Source organism: Chelon labrosus (genome assembly GCF_963514085.1).
Source record: "Chelon labrosus genome assembly, chromosome: 5".
In the NCBI taxonomy this organism is placed as follows: domain Eukaryota; kingdom Metazoa; phylum Chordata; class Actinopteri; order Mugiliformes; family Mugilidae; genus Chelon; species Chelon labrosus.
In genome coordinates this window covers 7,018,851-7,039,334 of record NC_140341.1, presented here as the reverse complement: position 1 = coordinate 7,039,334, position 20,484 = coordinate 7,018,851, and the positions used below count along the sequence as shown (strand labels likewise).

Below are 20,484 nucleotides of genomic sequence, written 5' to 3'. Positions count from 1 at the left end.
CTCCTTGGTTACTGCCTCCAATTCTATGCTTGGCACACTTTTAGTTATGACTGGTTAAACCAGCCTTTCTCAAAGTGGGTGCCGCGGCACCCTGGGGTGCCCCGTGACTGTGTCAGGGGTGCCGCCAAAAAATTACGTATTCTGTATTTAAAAAAAAAAAATAAAAAATTCTTAAAAAAAAAAAAAAAAAAAATCAAATTTCATATGACATATATGAATATATTTGAATACATTTCTTACATATGAATGGATTAATAAAACTGTAAAGTCATTTTAGATAAACAATATATAAAATGAACCATAAAAATCTGTCTCACGTAACGTGACGTCCCCACCGGTGTCAGCGTGATAGCGCAGCACACAGCACATTGTTTTATAATTTAACCGCGAAAATACATTTAAGCTCACACTCTGGCGTTCCTTTGTGGAACAAGGCAGGCTGGATATGTTTCCCCTGTGCAATGTGCATGTAAACAGCAGCACGCTTTCTGACCTCATAGCCCAGCATCTGAAATCTCTTGACGAGCGATTTAATCATTATTTTCCATCGGAGTGTTATGCACAGTTTGACTGGGTCCGTGATCCATGGAGTTCACGCGCACTGGAGAGCGCAACGGACTGGCCACTGCCAACACAGGAGCAACTGATGGAGATCAGGGAAGACCGCACATTGAAAATGAGATTTGGTGACATGGAATTGGACAGGTTTTGGATATCAGTGGAAAAAGAGTATCCAGTGGCTTCCAGTAGCGCTGTTGCTATTTTGCTTCCCTTCTCCACAACTTATCTGTGCGAACTGAGCTTTTCAAGCCTGACATACATCAAGAACAAGTACAGGGAGCGACTGAGGACTGTGGACCAGGAGCTCCGTGTCTGCCTCTCATCCATCCCTGCCAGGATAGGCCGGTTGTGTGCGTCGCACCAGGCTCACGTCTCTCATTGATTGTGAGTCACACCCCCCCCCCCCCCCCCCCCCTCTCTCCCCTCTCTCTCTCAATTGCGGCTTATTTGTGTGCGTATGCGCGCTGCTGCGCGAATGTGGACCTCTCTCTCCCTCTCTCATTGCGGATTATTGTTTGCGCGTGTGTGTGTGTGTGGGTGTGTGTGCGTGCGCGTATAGCACGGATGGAAACAAGCACTATGATGGAAAAACATTCCTGCTATCTCTGCACTTCATTTGAGTTCTCCTGCTCTCAATTTGTTGGGTTCTTGTATTGCCTGTGTTGCTGTATAGCTTGGGCGGTCCACCTCTTATGGTTTTATGGCATTTGTGTCTCTGCTTTATTGTTTTGTGAAGCACTTTGTAAACCTGTGTTTTTAAAGGTGCTATAAAGTTGCTATGAAGTTGTTATTATTAATATTTACAGTTGTATTATGCTCTGTTCATTACTGTCCTGTCTAAATAAACAGGACGTTTGCATTTACGTTTAGGCTATGCAGTGTCGTTTTTAATCATATTTTACACTGGGGTGCCTTGAGATTTTATGCACTTTTGAAAGGTGCCCTGGCTGAAAAAAGTTTGAGAAAGGCTGGGTTAAACTATGTTTTGACACAAAATAGAGTTGTAGCAAAAAAAATTCCGAAAATTCCGTTGTCTAATTACAGGACCCAACGTGATGGAAATAAATAATAAGTGAACTTATATATAATAGTTATAATAGTTTTGTTGCATAGTCTTACGGTGAAATTAGATCTGGTGTTTGTTAAGATGAATTACTGTTGTATAAGCATTGCAAGCGTCATAGCAAAAAGGCTAACAAACGTATAGCACCAATTAACATTAGCCCTTCATTCATGACATGGATATTGTAATCATACAGAGAGAACGTAGCATACCTTTATCTTTTCTTTTTTTCCTAAACTGGTCACCTGATGTCTTTGACCTTTTTCTGTCCATCTCTGCGTTTATTTGACAATCAACAGATTTCCATCCTCCAACGCTGTCACTCACGACCGGAAGTCAAGACTAAACCAATTCACCTTGGTGACCACATAATCGTTTTGTATTATATTTTTATTTGACCATTTCACACAATTCATGAAAACAAAAACATGCAAAACTTATAGGCCTGTAATTATAATATTATGAATGAAATGTGCGTTATATGGAAGAAAGTCACCCCCCCGTCCGTTCAATTTGGGAGAGACCCAGAGGTGAACTGTCCCCCGCGTCCCCCTCCCCTTTCTCACACACACGCCTTCTGTGCACGGCACCTTCTCAGCAGGGAACGACAATTTGCCAATTCCCCACACAGATATGACAGATAATACAAAACCATGTAGCGGCGCAGATTTATTTGTTTATTTTTTTCCAAGTTCTCGTGCCGCCCCCCTTGTGTCATGAAAAAATGCCGCCCCGGGCGGCTACCCGGTTCCGTGTCTAAAACCGCTACTGAAAATAGTACACTGCACAGAAACATGTGGCCACGTGTAGCCATTTCCATTATTCTCTGCGGAGAGAAACGCTGTGGGAGTGGCCTCACTGAGACAGTGAGGAGAGAAACACTCCCAAACGCTAGCGTCCCACCTCTGTCGATGCGGCGGCCTTTGCAAGTGCTGAATCCAAAATAGATCAGTTTTAGTCAACCGGACGCCAACCCCACAGCCATGGCGGCTGAAGCCGACAAAGTAGAGCCCGCGGACAGCGAGCAAGACGAGGGAGAAGATGTGTACGAAGTGGAAAGGATCATAGACATGCGGGTGGAAGAGGTAAAGCTAGCTAACTGCTACATAGCCTCCTAGCTAGCTTAGCAAACATGGCTGGCATTTCTTTCACCCCACTCTCACGACGCATAGCCCACCCAGACGGTGAACACACATTTATTTAGAAACAAAACCCCTCCACAGAGTGCATTTTAACTTCGTTTAGATGCATTTGAGTCCTCTTATGTCACTTTATCACGTGCTATCAAGGGCTTTCAGTCGCGGCTCCTGCATAGCATCGTTTTCCAGCACAACTTCTCCCATGATGTCCGCTCGCCTCTCCCCTGCTGAGGCCAAGGACGGACGCGGTGCAGGCTTGCAAGTGTTTTACATTACGGTTCCTCCGGTTCAGTAGCCAGATCAGATAATAACTGGCTAGCCTCGTTGTGCTTAAAGCAGACTGGTGTGATTTCCTAACGGTAAACATTAGCGTGCATTAGCTAACGTCTGCTAACAGATGCTAGCGATGTGGCGGTTGTATTTGTAACTGTCCTAACTGACAGACCAGCCCGCTTTTAAACTGTGAACAAACAGAGAATTAATAAGCTTCTTCTTTTTATTGTAATGACGGTTAAAATGTTTGCGTAGTGACATTAATTAACCCAAACACTGGATCTTACTTATTTAATTATGACACTGTTGAATATTGCTGCAGTTTCTGAAACAGTTTTGAATTGAATTAATATAACACCATACATACATGTGTCCTGTTTGGCTTTTTAACACAAGATTAACAAAAGATGCTGTATTTTATCACAAGTTTTGTTTTGTTCAGTAATCGGTGGTAGTTCTTATTATTGTCTCTCTGTCTTTGTCTTCAGTGGCCCAGGAGTTTGGTTTGTCCCAGGCTGACTCTGCAGTGTCCAGCTCTCAGCAGCCTCAGCAGGCGTCCAGCACCGTCCACATCCTGTCCTTGTTGCTGCGTCTCCGACAGTGCTGCTGCCACATCTCGCTTCTCAAGAAGGTACGCACACTAGCACGCTAGGTAAGTTCTACACAAAAGACCAAGAAGCCTTCATGTCCCTTCTTTTCATATCTCAGACGCTCGACTCGACCGAGCTGCAGGGCGACGGGATTGTCTTGTCTCTGGAGGAGCAGCTCAACGCTCTGTCGCTCTCCTCCAGCCCCTCAGCGTTGGGCCCTGATCCCAAAGACCCCGTGGCCCTCAATGGCACCCGCTTTCCCTCCAAGCTGTTTGAGGACACCAGTGAAAGCACCAAGGTGAGCACCGGATGCTCACGGATACAAACGGATGGAGCGCTCTGTGTGTTCAGAATAGGATCCTTGTTTTTGTTGACCAGACACAAAGTTCAGCTGTCTTTGCGATATGTTCAGGGAGATTTTACAACATTCCTGATCAGCAGATATGTTGTTGTTGAAAGATTCTGTTGTTTTATCTAATTATTTCTCATATTTCCAGATATCTGCTATCATCTCTGAGCTGAAGGCAATCAGACAGAAGAGTGACGATCAGAAAAGGTAACTTAAACCGCTTTAGTCTGACTTACTTCATATCCTTCATTCATCATTTTAGTTTACTTAGTCGCTTTTCTCGTAGTTTTAACTTCAACTCTCTTCGCTGAGGAAGACTGTGGGACACAAAGTCAAATCATTGGTCATTTCCATCAAAGTCTCATAGAAATGTTGATGGTAGTGATGGTAGATGAGGCCTCGTGAAGCGTTGCGGCTCATTACCCAAACGGTATCAATACTGTGTCACTGTGTTGCTCAATACGGACACCTGCTGGACTGTAAACATTATTGCAGGCAACCTGGTTGAGAGACTCCACTGACATACTGGTTGAATGACCTAGTATATACACAATATCATTTGTTATTGTAGTTTATATTGTGTTATTTTATACCTTAATTTAAGTGTAAAATATCTTTGATATCTTTAAAATGTACAGTCAGTAAATAATGTGAACATGTGACAATTATAGTGAATGTGTGAATGTGCTTATGTACTTGTCTTTGAGGCAGGGAGGTTTTTCCAGTGTTTTCACATTCAGTCGATTCTGTTTCTTTGATGCAAGTTCTCCAGCTTTTGGAGAACACCCGCTCGCATGGCGCTGAAGAAGCTGGCGTGAATAAAAACTGTAGGAACAGCTGGAAGAGGTTTGGATAAATGTGCTTCTGGCTGGTCCAGTATTGTAAGGGATCCTGGGATCTGGGGAGGTTGCTCTCAGCGAGGTATCTCTGGACCTCAATGATTGAATCCGCTGTGGCGTTAGTGGTCTGCCTGCCAACTTCCTCATCCAGCTGCTGCCACAGGTTATCTAAAAAAAAAAAAAAAAACAAATTGGCATTTTAGTTTTAGTCATCAATTACAAATCAGTACATGATTTGTAAGCAAATAAATGCACAAATAAACTGATAAAACTGAACATAACATGCCTGAAGTGGGTGCTGATAACTGTTGTGGAGAAGGTCCAGGCTGTGGCTCAGTTGATACGCGCCCAGTTACAGCTGCACGTTCTGATTTCAGTCTATTCACTGCTTCACTGCTTTTGGAGGAACTCAGAAATCTGAGTGATTTAAATCTGGGGTCTAGAAGTGTGGACAGGGTCAGCACACTTAATGACTCCAGACTGGAAGCAGTGTCTGTGACTCGTCCCCTAAGGTGTTGGTGTAGGTGCATGGCTGCCTGTGTGTGCAAAGTTGAAGCATTACGCTCAAGTGCATGACGTAGCGTTTTCATCATGGGGATGACCTTTGACCCTGAGACTCTCTTCTCCCCAGACAGCTCCACTGTGGCTTGATGGAAAGGAGCGAGCACAAGAAGTGTTTCTGCTATGATGTTAAACTCATCAGCCGTAAGTGGAGTCATGTCTGTTGTTAGTGAGGCCAGAGATACCCACACTGGTTCCTTCTCATCATTGAGCCTCACCAGCATCTGATATGTGCTGTTCCAACATGTTGCTACCTCATTGATCAGTTTCAGGGTTGGCCGTCCCATCTGTTGCTGCACTTGAGCAAGCTTCTCTTTGGCTGTGGTGCTTGATCTGAACTATGTTACACTTTGCCTCTATTTGTGTCTGATTGCTGTAAAAAGGAGGGATTTGATCACATGACTTCTTTACTATTTAAATTTAGAGTGTGTGCAATGTAAACCGAATGCTGAACATGGAGCTGTTTAGTGGATGCAGTCATGTTTGGTGCTGCGTCGATCACGAGACACTTTACTTTATTAGTTATGGCCCAGTCGTCCATCAGGCCCCTTCTGACTTGGGCCAAACTGTCTGCAGTGTGACTTTGTGGAAAGTGTTGCACTCCCAGCACAGATGTACACAACTGCATATTCTCATTAATGTAGTGACAGGTAAGAGCCAAGTAAGCATCCATATTCACAGATGTCCACATGTCAGCTGTTACACTCACTGCCACAGCTTGATCTACTTCCATTTCTACTCGTTCTCGTTCCTCCTCATATTTTTTGGCCAACATTTCTTGGACAGTCTAAAAATTAAACCAAGTTAAGCCAAAAGCAAATCAATATATTTAAATTAAATATTAAATTAATTGAATATAATTACTTCTGTAGACCTTTTCTATACAAACCTTTCTGGTTGGCAAAACATATGATGGCTCAAGGGCCTGAAGCCCTCACTCTCAACCATGCTGAAGGGTTGGCAGTCCTTGATGATGAGATTTACTATGGCCTGGTCCAACACATGCTTCCTGGAAGCTTGATGGTCAAAAATGAAACAATAAAAACAATATATATGTATTCATTAATAATAAAGCGACCATGAGGAAGTTGTAAAATGTCTGTATAGGCCTACCTGTGTTTATTGCAGGTGTATTTGTGGCCTCCTGTTTTCATTCCTTGCTCTATAATGTCTCAGCATTGAAGAGGTGCTTTTATTTATGTCAGAGAGTTCAGTAGAACAAATGCAGCATTTAACCTGCAGAAAATAAAATGAGTAGTTTAAACTAAGAGTCACTTTGAGATGGATTTGAATTCTGATGGATCAAGTGGAAACTGAGAGCAACTGGATGAAATAAAAACAAATACCTTATTTGCCGATATAAGATCAAAATGGTCCCACACGGCGGAGACCTTTCCCTTTCTTTGGGGCTCCATATCACGACTTGATTTAATTCCAAAGTTCCATGACTTTTTTTTGGCAAACATCATCCCGTTGACAGATGCGCTTCTAAACACAGTTTGTCGCCTCGGTGACGGACGAAACAGCGTCTGTATCGGTCACGTGACTTTTTCTTAACGCGATACGCGCACCGACACTAACATTTATGTTTTTTCCCCCCTACGGAAGTCGGTTTGTAACCTGGATGACAAGGCAGTTTATTTGAGCTACTTATGTGACTCATCTTTTCTATACATTTGAATATAAGTTAATACGAATTTTTTTTAATGCTTTTGTTTATCTCACACAGGCAGCTTGTGTATGCTGAAAACGGGGGTAAAAGATGGACCTAATAAAGGCAAGAGCTTCTACGTCTGTGTTGACAAGCAAGGCTGTGATTTCAGTCAGCACGCCAGGTATTTCCTTAACTTAACATCTTTGTCTAACACTGTGGGAGGATGGCAAACCTTTTGTGTTTTGATCATACAATAAACTAGCTCATATCAGCCGTTAATGGTATAAAGGTTAAGGTTTTTTAACTGAATCTGACTTATCTCTATCACCTCCACCAGCGTCTCGCCTTCCCACTGCCTCAATCCTGAAGATTCAGTGGTTGAACTCCAAGCTCTCAACTACAGCCAACAACAGCAGGTTCACAGGTGGGTGTGCAGGTGGATTATTTACGTTTAAATGGTATCTGTGGCTGCAGATTGCATGTCTGACTCTTACATTTGTGTCTCTTTTTCCAGGTTGTACTACCGGTGTATTATGGGTAAAAAAGCAGGTCAGAAGTGGTGTGGAAACATGCCGTGGACTGAGGTGAAAGAAAAGAAAAGCCCTCTCTCCGACGCGCAGCTACAGCCCTCCTGCCTTCCACCTGCCCGTAACCCCTTTAAGGCCCCTGCAAAGTCAGACAAGGACTCTGAGTGGAGAAGGATGCAGGCTGGTGGACGTGAGGAGAAAAGCGGCGATTCAGATCACAAGCCTAAAGGACGAGAAAGTCGCCAGAAAGAAAATGTGGACGATGGGGGTGAAAAAGTGGAAGAGGAGCAGGAGGAAAAGCTGAATACATCAGATTCTTATTGAGGTAGACAACTTCCTCCTGGGATGAAGGTAAAGAAGAGAGTTTCAGATGAGGACGGCAGAAGTCCTAAAGCTAACGGCGTGGACAAATTAACAGATAAGACGCGAGTTGAGGATGAAGAGAACCACAGGGAGCAGGGAAAAGCGGCAAACAAGACGTCTTCCTCCGGCGTGAAGGTTGTTCATTCAGAGAAAATAAATGAAGCCTCATCAGATGCTACAAAGAACAAGAAACCAACAACTGGTGAAACCAATCTGGAGAAACAAACTGATCCCAAGAGTTCTTCTAAATCTGAGCCTGGCAGCAGCACCCGGGCTTCCACAGACTCTGATAACACTGGGAAGCCCATATCTGAGTCCAGTGAAACTAGAAACCACCAGGACGATAAAGACGACGACGACGACGATGATGATCTGGTACTGGTGTCGGTAAAACCTGCTACTCAGAAAACTCCTCCTGTTTCCACCGTCCAAAAGACCCTGACTGCCTTCCCCGGGTTCCAGCCAGCTTCTAAAATCAGAAGTCCAGTGGAAAACCCTAAAGGGCTGCACGGTCTGCTCACTGCTCAGCTCCAACAGAAGAAGGTGAGTGAATGGATCCACCGGGAAGACAGGACTGGTGAACAGATTTATTCGAAAGCTATAAACAACAATGCACAGTGTGAGAAACATAATAATAAACATTTAAGCACATAAACCTATTCTACTACACCCCCAAAAGAAAACTATTAACTTAAAAGTGAGTGAAACTTTTAAATGAGGTACAGTACAGTATATACTAGAGTGCTCATCCGTCTGTTCTCTCTATCCCTCACCTTTTTTTTCCTCTTCTCCTTATAAGGCCACCCTGTCTGCGGTGAATGTGGCGGCTCTGCCAGATAAAGGAGAGAGGTTGAAGACGCAGGTCAGGGAGCTCGAGGAGGCGCTGGAGTCGCTGAGCCTCACTGCTGCTTCACAGCCTGGTAGGAATTCTGTAATATAAGGTTTGAAAGGGGAACTACTGTTTTTTTTTACAACCTGGACCTTATTTCTGGCATAAAATACGATTATTTACTCACCCATATAACTTTGGTGTCATTTGGAGTCATTCGGACGATATTTAGATCCGCGTATATCCATATAGTGGGAGTGAATGGGGCACCGAAACGCAGCCTCTAAATAACGCATTATCTGCTGCGAAACGCGTTCATTTCACCAATATTTTGTTATGATACGCTAGTGCTATTCCCCGTTGAGTCCGGAACGTGCACCAGTTTGTTGTTCTTTGACCAGCTGTTCCTCTCTCTGACTCCGCATCCTCCTTTCAGCGAGCTCCTCATCTCTATACTCTGGCTCAAAACGGTAAGAACGTCCATCATAAACAAAGTCGTCGTCCACAACCTCTGAATCGGAAAAATATTCAGCCATGTTGGAAAAAAACTAGCAGTAGCGAATTACAGGTAAACAAGCTGTGCGGTGCTCAGAGATGACATTATCCAGGTCAGAGGTTAGAAGGTCAATCTACAGACCCTGGATGATGATAACAAGTAACTCCAGGCTCAACGGGGAATAGCACTAGCGTATCATAACAAAATATTGGTGAAATTAACACGTTTCGCGCAGATAATGTGTAATTTAGAGGCTGCGTTTCGGTGTCCCATTCACTCCCACTATATGGATATACGACTCCAAATGACACCAAAGTTATATGGGTGAGTAAACGAACGAGAGGAGTCAGTTGAGGTGGCTAGGACATCTGGTAAGAATGCCTCCTGGACGCCTCCTGGGAGAGGTGTTTCGGGCATGTCCCACCAGACGGAGACCTCAGGGCCGACCCAGGACACGATGGAGGGATTATATCTCTCGTCTGGCCTGGGAACGCCTGGGGGTTCCTCCAGAGGAGCTGGCTGAAGTGGCTGGGGAGAAGGCTGTCTGGGTTTCCCTGCTGAAGCTGCTGCCCCCGCGACCCGGACCCGGATAAGCGTAAGAAGACGAGACGAGAGACAATCGTATTTTATGCCAGAAATAAGGTCCAGGTTGTGAAAAAACAGTAGTTCCCCTTTAAAGCCCTGTTTTACAAAAGTCATGCAATGAAACGTAATGATACCGGGATTTAGACATAAAGTACAGAGATGAAGAATGCTGGATTTATTTTTGTCAGAGACCCAGGGTGGATGTAGCAGCAGTGATTCTGGCAGTAGCAGCAGCAGCAGCTCCCACATCAACCCATTCAGCCGGCAGGGAGGCACCATCCTGCTCCCTGCACCTCCAGTCCCAGGTCCCTCCCAACACCAGGCCTCTGCCAGCTCTCTGGGGCTCCAGCTGAGCCAGGGATACACCCAGATGTACGGAGGTAGGCCGCACGACTAAGGGATTTCCTGTCCTTTATTCATCTTTAACCACGTTCACACTAATCCTCAGTTCTTGATTATTTTTTTTCAGCAAACCCACAGGTGCAGGCTTTTTACGGTGGCAGAATGACAGAGGACCGTCTGCTGGCGGTGAAGAATGCCACCTCTGAGGCTATTGACCATCTCCACTACTCCCTTGAGTCCTGTCCTGACCCTGAGGACGAGGTCCCAGACCCCAAAGGCATCAAGGTTACACTCTCATTCAGCCACTAGTCTGGTTTTCAGTCATTCACACATAAAATCTGAAGCTACCGCTTGACAAAACTTCAAGGTTTTTCCATCTGATGGATCTGTTCTTCCGACACTGGTCCGTTATATTACTTCAGTAACTTTGCCGTCTTGTGATTGGTTGGTCAGGTGACGCTCCTGCCCCATCAGAGGAGGGCTTTGGCCTGGCTGCTCTGGAGAGAAGGACAGAAACCCTCTGGAGGAATTCTGGGTATGTTTCTTTTTCTTCTTCTTCTTTTTCTTTGCAGTGGTGGTGTGGGATCTTTCTGTGTGGAGTTTGCATGTTCTCCCTGTGTCTGCGTGGGTTCTCTCCTGGTACTCCGGCTTCCTCCCAACGTCCAAAGACATGCTGGTTAGGTTAGCTCGTTAGTGTGAATGGTTGTCTGTCTCTCTGTGTTAGCCCTGAGATAGGCTCCCACGACCCTCCAGAGGATAAGCAGTTCCAGAAAATGATTGAATAATTGTGATAGAGATGGTATAATAGTTCAAACTGAAGTTAATTCCATTTTCCCATTACAGAAACAGCCCATGCTTGCTTTTAAACTCTTTTTAGAGCTGCAAATAAAGATACTGAGGCAAACCCGGATAGACCGGGTTAACTGAATCTTTTCCATCCCTGACCGTTTTTTAAAAAAAACTGTGACAGAAAAATCTGAAGGCCATCTCTCATTTTGACAGATTGCAATTCCCACATCTGACCACTTGGTGGCGAGTGAGCTTATTAATTGGCTCTTGTCTCTCGATGCATGACCTCAGTACAGAATTCAGCTACTGGGGCCACAGTCAGTTGTTTTTGTCACTGCAGAGAAAGAGTTAGCCTACATACAGTATATTCATCTGCTTGATGTGTGTGTCCACAGTGTGGATTCTCTGTTCAGCTTGTTTTGACTGAATATTAACTAAAAGTGAATGAAAATTATATGCTATTGAATATGTCATTGTTATTATTTAAAAAAAAAAAATAAAGTGACGGGTAAAAATGGATTATGATGGGACTTTTATGACAGACAATGGAAAAAGTCCAAGTGCAACCTCTGGACCTCGGTATGAGAAAGACAGGAGCTACTTCGTTATTAATTAATAATTGTAGGAGTCTTATTGTCCTTCTCATTTAAACTATTTTTGACTTCAGCTGATGACATGGTCGGGGGAAGACCTTGACCATGATTTCTCTCATACTGGCCAAGAAGAAAAAAGCAAAAGAGGAGGATGACAAAAAGGAGGAGAAGAAGCTAGAGAGCTGGATATCCAAAACTGGTAACTGCATCATTTCATCACGGTTTCAGCAGGTCAAATAAAACAAAGCTAAGTGAACTGATTCATATTTATTCACATGCCTCTTTCTTTTGTTTTTTTTCTTTTTTTCTTATCATCCAGACTGCAGCCTTGTGGTTTCTAAAGGGACTCTGATCATCTGTCCGGCCTCCCTGGTTCACCACTGGAAGAAGGAGATTGAGAGACATGTGAGGACAGACAAGCTGACCGTGTACTTGTATCACGGGCCCAACCGCAAGAAGAGCGCCCACATGTGAGGACAAACACAGTTCATTTCCCCGTTCTGCATTCTGCCTATGAGTCACTTCCTCTTGTACACACGGCTGCACTGAGCCGCAGACGTCGACCCACTAAACAGTTGTGACCTCGTGGCATCACAATGACACAACTCTTTACACCACACAACACACTTCATTCACTTTTTTGTTTGATTGAAGTCATTATTTTGCACATTCATACAAGAAAAAAAATTACATACACTCACATGCCAAAACATTAGGTACACTTGTGAAAACATTCTAGTATAAAAGCACTAAATCCTAACTTCATGACTAAATGTTCTAATGTTCGGTAACGGCGTCAGAAATGTGGTAACTCTCCTGACTTCAAACCAAACCAACTAGATCTCAGATTCAAAACCTGGACAAGCAAAGGGATTTCAACATTCTACTCACTTACAAAAAAAGGAACACTAAAAGACTTCCAAACGCTAAAAAGAGAATTCTCCTTAGAACAGCAAGACTTTTACAGATTCTTGCAACTTCGTAATTATTTTGATAAATGCAATAAAACGCTCCTCGTAGACCTTGAAGATGCGATATTAAAAGAATTCTTAAGGTCATACTCAAATGAACCAATTAAAGGCGCCATCTCAAGGTTGTACAAAGGTCTCCTAACAAAAAAACCACACACAACAGAATATATCAAAAATAGATGGGAAAAAGAGGGACAGCTTGACATAACCAAAGAAGAATGGCTTAACTACTGTGAAATTCTGTGGAGATGCACAAGTGCACATACATGGAGGGAATTCGCGTGGAAGTGCCTGATGAGATTCTTCACTACTCCCAAGAAAAAATCTCATTATACAGGGGAAGAACCTAAATGCTGGAGAGGATGTGGAGATCAAGATGCAAATCATTGGCATGTGTTCTGGAAATGCCCAAGGTTGCAGAATTTCTGGTTGGGGGTCCATAAAACAATGGAGGAGATATTTCATATAAGGATACCCATCCAATTTGAAATCTTTATCTTAGGAAAATCAGACTTTATTACTAGAAACACTAACAGATATCTTTTCATAATTATGGTTACTGTTGCTAAGAAAAACATCACTAGACACTGGCTACACCCCGAACCTCCCACAGTGAGTGAATGGATGGACACAATTGACGACATATATCAAATGGAAAAAATAACACACGCACTAAATTTACAGATGGACAGATTTAATGAAATATGGTCTAAGTGGATCTCCTTTGTTGAAAAAAGACGACCTAATCGAAAGAACAGAACAGATTGAGCCATAATTCCAACAACAAAACATTGGGGTATTCCCATATCTGAACACACAGAAAGAATGTAGCCCTATCACTGGTAGTCTAATCTCCCATATATGTTGATATTCTCTAATTAACTTGTATTTTCTTTTTTTTTTCTCTCTCTGTTTTTCCTAATGCACATCCCAGTTCATATGTTTCATTTGTTCTACTGAAGTTAATTAACACCCATCCCTACCTCCCGTTGGAAGGTGGGAAGGGAAGGGGGAAAAAAAAAAAAAAAAAAAAAAGTGTTTAAGGTTGTACCTTTGCACTCTCATTATTTATTTATTTTCTTATTTATTTATTTTCTTTCATTGCCGATACTGTGTAATACCCCAACTAAATTTAGTACTGTTTGGGGGGTAAAGAAAGTAAATAAACTAAATAAAGTGAAAGTAAAATTGGAAAATAAAAAAGTACTACAGAGTTACGAATACAGTATCAGACAGGTGGTTACTAAATGTCAACTATTTGGATTTTGTTTTTGTCACTTTGTTTGTTTATTTATTTAATTTTTTCTATGCTCTATTTTGGAAAGTGAGAAATTGTTCTGACATTACTCAGTTGACTGACTGTTAAACTCTGTTTCATTTCGTGTGACACTTACTCCCTATAACAAAGGTATTGGATGTTATAAGAGTGTACTGTACCTTGCTTTGAATAAAAACTATAAATAAAAAAAAAAAAAAGAAATGTGGTAACTCAACTATGTGATCATTTTTGGAGGATGTGGTTTCGAGTGATTGAATAAAATGAGGTTGCCAAAATATTAGAAACGTGTATTAGTACAAAGCAATACAATTTAATAGTTCTACAAACCACAGCCTCCAAAAATGAAAACACAGTTGAATCAGTAGCTCTCAGTTGTTGTTTTTTCTTTTAAACAAATGATGAATATCACTTCTTGTTTTCACTAGTGTACCTAGAGATCTATTGGTTTCAAACGGAAACTGAGAATGGTTATGAGTGTACATGAGGCAGAGTTGTTTCGAAAGCATTCATCAGTGTAGAGTTACGAATCGTGTCTTTGACCTTTTACTAATTTTCTTGTCACTTTTGAGGGTCAAATTTCCATTTCCAGCGTCAATGAAGGTTTCCTAGCTCTTTGAAGAGCTGCCAACCTTCCAGTCTGGAGGACGTTAAAGCACACACAGTCAAACTGAAGTGTATTGTATGTGTTCCTCAGTCTGGCAGAGCACGACGTGGTGGTTACCACATACAGTCTTGTCTCTAAGGAGGTTCCAGCCCAGAAGGAAGAGTCTGATAAGCCCAGCAAGGAATCTGATGAAGTGGTGAATACTATATTTATAAGTTCAGATCTGTCTTTTTTTTATTTTTCTATATGTCATTAAGATAAAATGTTAAAACTTCCTCTCGTGTCATGTTTCTACAGCCAGCACACTCGGGTCCTCTTATGCGAGTGGCCTGGGCCCGCATCATTCTCGACGAAGCTCACAACATCAAAAATCCTAAAGTGCAGACGTCCATGGCCGTCTGTCAGCTCAGGGCTCGAGCACGCTGGGCTGTCACTGGTACACCCATCCAGAACAACCTGCTGGACATGTACTCACTGCTCAAGTAAGACTCAGTCAATAAGGACGTTTTTGTTTCGTTTTGTCTGCACGCTGCATACACCGATCAGCCACAACATTATGACCACTGACAGGAGAAGTAAATAATATTGACCATCTTGTGACAGTTCAATGTTCTGTTGGGAAACTTCTGGACCTGGCATTCATTCATGTGGATGTTACTTAGACATGTAGCACCCACCTAGACCAGACCAGGCACCCCCACCCCATAGCAATGACACTCCTTGATGGCAGCAGCCATCCCCAGCAGGATGCAGCCTGACACAGACACACACACAAAAACACTTTAGGAACAACTAAAAAAAAAACATGAAAAACAGGACAAGGTGTTGACCTGGCCTCCAAATTCACTCGGTCCCAAACTGATCAAGTATCTGTGGGATGATCCACAGAGGCCCCTCCCCTCAAAGCCCTCCCACTAACAACATTCATGTTGCCAGACTCCACAGGACACCCTCAGAAGGTCCATGTCCATTCTCTGATGAGTCACAACTGTTTTGGAGGCACAAGGGAGACCTGCACAATATTAGGAAGGTGGTCATAATGTTATGCCTGATCAGCGTGTGTGTGTGTGCTCCTTAATGGGGAAAAAACTAATTAAAAGCCTTTAATTGATTTGTCGTCCTCTTGAATCCAGAAACATTACGAGTGAATGTTAAGGAATTTACAAACATTAACAATGGGACTAAACCTTTTTGCTGCATACTTTTAGGTTTCTGCGTTGCTCCCCGTTTGACGAGTACAAACTCTGGAAAGCTCAGGTGGACAACGGCTCCAACAGAGGCAGAGAGAGACTCAACATCCTGACCAGGACTCTGCTGCTCCGACGGACCAAAGACCAGCTGGACTCAACAGGAAAACCACTGGTAGAGACACACCTTTATTGTGACCCTCACCATAGATTCCGTCTTTAAATGGTGCATTAAGGCTCTTGACACCTGAACCGTTGAACGTTTCAGGTGTCTCTTCCTGATCGGACCTGCGAGGTGCATCAGCTCAAACTGTCTGAGGACGAGAAGGCGGTGTATGATGTTGTCTTCGCCCAATCCAGGTAAAGGAACAAAGATTGATGGGAAAACATCTCTCTTTTTCTATATTTTCTCTTTTAGGTTAGGAAGAAAATGCAAATACTGTTTTAGTGCTTCCTTTCTAAACTTTGTAACTATCCTTCAGTTAATTAATTCATTAATATTTTAAAGACAACACAGGACAACAAAATGTTTGTTTATATTTAGTATTTTGTTTCCCTTTTTTGAACAACGTAAAGTATCTCCTCCACATATATATATATATATATATATATATATATATATATATATTTATTTATTTTTTTTACTTCATAGTGTTTTCCATTAAAGGGCAATTACCATTTTTTTACAACCTGGACCTTATTTCTGGCATAAAATACGATCATTTACTCACCCATATAACTTCATTTGGAATCCTTCGGATGATATTTGGATCAGCATATATCCATATAGTGGGAGTGACTGGGGCACCGAAACGCAGCCTCTAAATAACAATTATCTGCTGCGAAACTCGTTCTTTTCACTAATATTTTGTTCTGATACGCTAGTGCTATTCCCCGTTGAGTCCGGAGTTACCTGTTTTCATCATCATAGGTCTGTAGATTGACCTACTAACCTCTGACCTGGATGATGTCATATCTAAGCGCTGCGTGCACGCCCGGCGCTGCTTGTTTACCTGTAATTTGCTACTGCTAGTTTTTTGAAACATGGCAGAATATTTTTCCGATTCTGAGGTTGTGGACGACGACTTTGTTTATGATGGACGTCCTTACCATTTTGAGCCAGAGTATACGGATGAGGAGCTTGTTGAAAGAAGGAAAGAAGGATGCTGAGGCAGAGAGAGGAACAGTTGGCCAAAGAACAACAAACTGGTGCACGTCCACAAATAGATAACAAGTAACTCCGGACTCAACGGGGAATAGCACTAGTGTATCATAACAAAATATTGGTGAAATGAATGAGTTTCGCGTCAGAAAATGCGTTATTTAGAGGTTGGTTTCGGTGCCCCATTCACTCCCACTATATGGATATACTCTACTGGAGCTAAATATCTTCCAAAGGACTAAAAATGACACCAAAGTTATATGGGTGAGCAAACGAAGAAAATGTGAAATAAGGAATAAATGCTGAGACTGAAATGTTGGAGAAGTGGAGTGAATGATTCTGGCCAGACATATGTGGAAACAATTAATGTTCATTATTTCAACTTCACACTGTGTAGAAATAGAGAGATTTAGTAAAAAGGCATTGAGTTGGTGATCTTTTCCTCCAGATCTACTCTGCAGAACTACCTGAAGAGACATGAAGGCAACGATGTTGGAAAGGGAAAATCTTCCTCCTCTAATCCCTTTGACAAAGGTGAGACATCAGCTGTTTGTTTTTATTATTATCATCCTCAGAAAAATTCATTAATATTGCTGCAGTTTCTGAAACAGATTTGAATTGAATTAATATAATGACATACATACAAATGTCCTATTATTGTCTCCCTGTCTTTGTCTTCAGTGGCCCAGGAGTTTGGTTTGTCCCAGGCTGACTCTGCATTGTCCAGCTCTCAGCAGCCTCAGCAGGCGTCCAGCACCGTCCACATCCTGTCCCTGTTGCTGCGTCTCCGACAGTGCTGCTGCCACATCTCGCTTCTTAAGAAGGTACGCACACTAGCACGCTAGGTAAGTTCTACACAAAAGACCAAGAAGCCTTCATGTCCCTTCTTTTCATGTCTCAGACGCTCGACTCGACTGAGCTGCAGGGCGATGGGATTGTCTTGTCTCTGGAGGAGCAGCTCAACGCTCTGTCGCTCTCCTCCAGCCCCTCAGCGTCGGGCCCTGATCCCAAAGACACCGTGGCCCTCAATGGCACCCGCTTTCCCTCCAAGCTGTTTGAGGACACCAGTGAAAGCACCAAGGTGAGCACCGGATGCTCACGGATACAAACGGATGGAGCGCTCTGTGTGTTCAGAATAGGATCCTTGTTTTTGTTGACCAGACACAAAGTTCAGCTGTCTTTGCGATATGTTCAGGGAGATTTTACAACATTCCTGATCAGCAGATATGTTGTTGTTAAAAGATTCTGTTGTTTTATCTAATTATTTCTCATATTTACAGATATCTGCTATCATCTCTGAGCTGAAGGCAATCAGACAGAAGAGTGACGATCAGAAAAGGTAACTTAAACCCCTTTAGTCTGACTTATTTCATGTCCTTCGTGTATATCATATCCTTTGTGCACCTCTGTATATCTGACCTGTGAAAGGACGACACATTAATTGACCTGTTAAGTGTCTCAAGAGGACCATTTAATGTTACCGTCTTGTGTGTAATCCACACTGTGCAGTGTGATCGTCTCCCAGTGGACCAGCATGCTTCACATCGTGGCAGTTCATCTTCGTCGGATGGGCCTGAGATACGCCGTCATCGACGGGACCGTCAACCCTAAACGCCGCATGGACCTGGTGGAAGAATTCAACACTAACCCTAAAGGACCACAGGTACGTCTCACCTCGACCGTTCAAGAAAAACACCACAGGAGCTTGTTACTGCTTTTTAAAATGGATTTTGTTCAATGTTGTTTGTGGTACTTTCAACAGGTGATGCTGGTTTCTCTCTGTGCTGGAGGCGTTGGGCTCAATCTCATTGGTGGGAATCATCTCTTCCTCATTGACATGCACTGGTGAGACGCACACGTGATTCCTGCAAGGTTTTTTCTTGTGGTATTATTTCAATTAATCAATCAATTAATACATATAATCTAAAGCAGGGGCGTCAAACTCATTTTAGTTCGAGGGCCACATACAGTCCCAATTCGATCTCAAGCGGGCCGGACCAGTAAGATAATAACCTATAAGTAACGACAGCTCCTGATTTTTTCCATTTGTTTTAGTGTAAAAAAGAACAAGTAAATTAGGAGAATGTTTACAGTTGATAAACTAGCCTTTAAAAAAGGCACTTTGCTGTCTGTTGTTTAGTCCTGGGTGTCTGTGTTGTGTTCTGTCCACTTCTCTTACTAAAACAGAGGACAACTTAGGGCTAACGGTTATTTTCATTGAAAAACTCTTGTATGTAATTTTTGTACTTTGCAAATTCACACTGTGGGCCAGATTAGACCCTGTGGCGGGCCGCTTTTGGCCCGCGGGCCGTATGTTTGACACCTGTAATCTAAAGGCTCATTTAAGGTACTGCAGGACATAGACTCACATAGCCTACGCCGGTGCGAACCATTTATACTTGTGCACTCGTCAGTCTGGCTAACTGTATAACAACTCCACCAAAACGCTAGTGGGTGCTGTGTATATTTCGCCAGACGGGTTCATTTTTGTTTCTACTTCCTGCTTCACTTTCAACAACGGCGACTGAAACTTCCACCAAACACTAGTCGTACAAGTGTTTGTATCTCTGAACCTCCTCAGTTAATCTTTCCTTGATGTGTTCCATCTTTATTGATCCAAAACAATCAACACGAAAATTGCAGAGTTGGAGAAGCAGCTGGAAATACTAAAGCAGAAACATACTACTACCAGTCGAACCAGTCACAGCTGCACGGCGCACGTCAGGCTACACCATCAGTGTCTGTGTAGGGTAATGAAGACGCATAAACCGCCTGTTTAGTTTAATTAGATTTGCTTTGAACCTTTGACAGGAATCCAGCGTTGGAGGATCAGGCTTGTGACCGAATCTATAGAGTTGGACAACGTAAAGACGTCACTATCCACAGGTAAAGAATCAGAAGGAGATCCAGTGTGTGTGTAAAAACTATTATTAGTTATTACATCGTATGGTGTTGCTGGAAAACAACATTCCCATTGAGACAAAGTGTTAAAGTGTTGTGTCAGGTATACAGCAATGAAACTAATCCACATAAACTTTATCTCTGGGGTTTATTCTGGATGAATTTGTATAAACCACTCTTGTGTTAGTGTTCTTAACAAACGTGTCTTTGTTGAACCAGGTTTGTGTGTGAAGGCACAGTAGAGGAGAAGATTTCAACACTGCAGGTGAAGAAGAAGGAGCTGGCCCAGAATGTGCTGTCAGGAACAGGAAGCACCTTCTCTAAACTCTCCCTGGCTGATCTTAAGATCATCTTTGGTGTCTAAATAATTCCCTTACTTGTTGCTGCTTTATTTTTTTATTCATTTTTAATTATATTAATAATTAATAAAAAATTCTATGTTACCCCGCCATTGGCAAGCTCCAAGCTTTTTTCTAACTATTGTCAGAGTAACCTTCAGAGTATGTTTGAGGGAGTGAGGGAGTGAGGGAGTGAGGGAGTGAGGGAGAGAGGGAGAGAGGCTGGGCCGAGGCAGGCAGGAAGGGGGCTGGGCCGAGGCAGAGGCCGGGCTTCCACGGTTTCGCTGCCCTGCCTGCAGAATTCAGAGGAGAAAAGCCACCTTTGTCCCCAAAGCCTGAAAGCTGCTCACTTGTGCCTTAAATTGCCCCCCGGGGACAAATAAAGTTTTCTGAATCTGAATCTGAATCTGAATAATCCCCAAAGGGCAATTCAGTTTCATTGGGAGCCAGTGAAGATGCTGCAGGATGAGTGTAACACATTTACGCGTT

The 20,484-nt window shown here is 42.9% G+C and overlaps 1 pseudogene across 1 annotated transcript; it reads left to right on the top strand.

Annotated features, from left to right (window-relative positions):
- The first annotated feature begins 3,132 nt into the window (after positions 1-3,132).
- Positions 3,133-20,105, top strand: LOC311488653 (transcription termination factor 2-like; annotated as a pseudogene). Its single transcript, XR_014699932.1, has 24 exons — positions 3,133-3,667; positions 3,745-3,924; positions 4,124-4,182; positions 7,105-7,210; positions 7,367-7,453; positions 7,544-8,462; positions 8,719-8,839; positions 10,018-10,209; positions 10,299-10,456; positions 10,625-10,706; positions 11,628-11,752; positions 11,873-12,023; positions 14,498-14,603; positions 14,705-14,889; positions 15,616-15,769; positions 15,863-15,954; positions 17,205-17,290; positions 17,438-17,580; positions 17,658-17,837; positions 18,037-18,095; positions 18,266-18,419; positions 18,519-18,601; positions 19,568-19,642; positions 19,877-20,105. The product of XR_014699932.1 is annotated as a transcription termination factor 2-like (transcript).
- Positions 20,106-20,484: the final 379 nt, after the last annotated feature.